Source organism: Rhineura floridana, chromosome 5 (assembly GCF_030035675.1).
Source record: "Rhineura floridana isolate rRhiFlo1 chromosome 5, rRhiFlo1.hap2, whole genome shotgun sequence".
Classification (NCBI taxonomy): domain Eukaryota; kingdom Metazoa; phylum Chordata; class Lepidosauria; order Squamata; family Rhineuridae; genus Rhineura; species Rhineura floridana.
In genome coordinates, this window is record NC_084484.1 from 65,648,744 (window position 1) to 65,651,042 (window position 2,299).

The window sequence follows — 2,299 nt, forward strand, 5'->3', positions numbered from 1 at the left end:
ACTTCAGAAACTCCTTCCCCACCACAGAGTCCCATCCCACAGATACAACACTACAGGCTTGGAGAGGACCCAAATATATCATCCAAACTAACCCCCCCAATCCTATAACACTAGTAATAAATGAGAAGGACAGGAAATCAAAGGAGAATAAATTATGCTAAGTGAAAATATTGAATAACCATTTAAAGAACGAGATGGAATTTAGGACAGTGCATAAGTGTAGTGTGTCTTTTTCTGTCCATTATTCTATCCATCTTACGGCCATACTGCCCTGAACACGCCTGATCTCGTCTGATCTCAGAAGCTAAACAGGGTCAGGCCTGGTTAGCACTTGGATGGGACACCATCTGGGAATACCGGGTGCCATAGGCTTAGAGAAAGGCAATGGTAAACCACCTCTGAATACCTCTTACCATGAAAACCCTATGAATATATCCAAAAAGATGGGTGAGGATGGGTAGTGGATAGGGATGGGTGAGCATTTCAATTCAGTTCACATTTCAAGCAGAATTTATCAAATTCACACTTTCCAAAACAATATGAGAACCAAAACACAGCCATCCTTCAAAATTCGCATTTATTAGAATTTTGGGGTGCAGTTTGCCTACTCAGCAATATCTACAAGAATGCATTTATCAGGGGAAAATGTGCATAAAAATGAATACATGAGTGAAAATAACATGCAAAAAGGCATATGATGAGAAATGGCTTGCAAAAATGTGTACCTTTGTCAAAACTGCCTTCAAAAATGTGTTTATTTGGAGAAATTTGCACTAATATGGTGGAGAATTTTCATGAGGATTTTCTTTAATTGCAGGTTGCTGCAGAACTGTAGAGGACTGAATTTAACATTAGAAACGTGAGAAACTGAGAGAACCGAAACTGACAGAGCTTTCCATCCCTACTAGTGGAAAACGGATTCCTTCTCCAGTTTGGTTTTAACCCTGTCCTTTTGAGGTGGGCGTTATGAGAGTCCAAAGTTTGTTCCTAACTGTAGATAGAACATTGACAGCTTCTCCATTGTCAGCCACCTCTCAATAACACCCATAGAAAGGCAGTGGGATTTGCATATCAACAGATACTTCTTCACAGTTATTTCACCTGGAGAATCTGTTTTAGGTTACCAGATTACAAATTTTGAGTTTCACAGTAGAACTAAGAAACTTTCCAGAATTACCAGTGGGCTGAAGTACTAATACCATGGAGATGAGAAATAATTGGTGGTGGTGAGAAGTGAGAGACTAACCTTAGTGGGTTTTTAAGAAATGCAATCCCATGTATCAAAAATAGGGATTAATTAGAGCCAGTGTGGTGTAATGGTTAAAATGTTGGACCTGCAAGACCAGAGTTCAAATCCCTACTCAGCCATGAAGCTCACTGAGTGACTTTGGACCAGTCACTGCCTCTCAGCCTAACCTATCTTACAGGGTTGTTGTGAGGATAAAATGGAGAGAGGAGAACCATGTACACCACTTTGAACTCCTTGAAGGAAAGGTGGGATATATTATTATTAATAATGATGATGATGATGATGAAGAAGAAGAGCAGATAAAAATAGACATGAATTAATAATTGAGTAGTGGAAATTTGGCATTCTTATATTTGCCTAATGTTGTCAAATTTGTGCCTAACTGCAAAAAGGGGCTATATATCATGACAATAAAAGAGGCAGAATACAGTCCAACATATTGGGGTATACAGTCCTTTCTTTCCTTTTCTAAGAGTATTTAGTGTACAAAGTCTCCTTCTTTGCCTGTGAGTGATGGGCAGCATTCCTGGTGAACTCATATCCTTAAGCGACAGCCCCAATAAAACCATTACTAGAAATGTATTTTCCTCTGTCTTTGTCTATTAAGCGACCTTTCACTATAAGGTTTATTTTCAGATGGCAAGCTTAATCTAAGCTGAGCTGCAACCAGAGGAAAAAGCAAATAGACCCAACAACAAGAACAAAAGGCTTTCATTACATTCTTTCATTAGCTCTTTATTCTAGTAACATCATAGGACAGAGAAATGAGGGCATACTATTAATGTGCAGCATAGAACATTTTCCTGAGTAGAGAGACATTTGTTTGATGTACCTTTTAAATTCTGTTATGAGCTTCTCTACATTAGGTCAATTTAATAGGAACAATTTCAAGTTTTTCCTTAATCCAGTTTTAACAATATTATGCACAGTTTCATACAGTTTTTATACAGCTTTATCCACATGTCTTTCTTAAAAACTCAGTACAGTGAGAAAAAGGTTTCTTTGTTAGTTTTTCTGCCTGTCACCTCCTTATGTTTGCTATTCTTTTAA

General features: G+C 37.9%; 1 pseudogene; it reads left to right on the forward strand.

Annotated features, from left to right (window-relative positions):
• The first annotated feature begins 253 nt into the window (after window positions 1-253).
• LOC133386434 (5S ribosomal RNA) lies at window positions 254-372 on the forward strand (annotated as a pseudogene).
• Window positions 373-2,299: the final 1,927 nt, after the last annotated feature.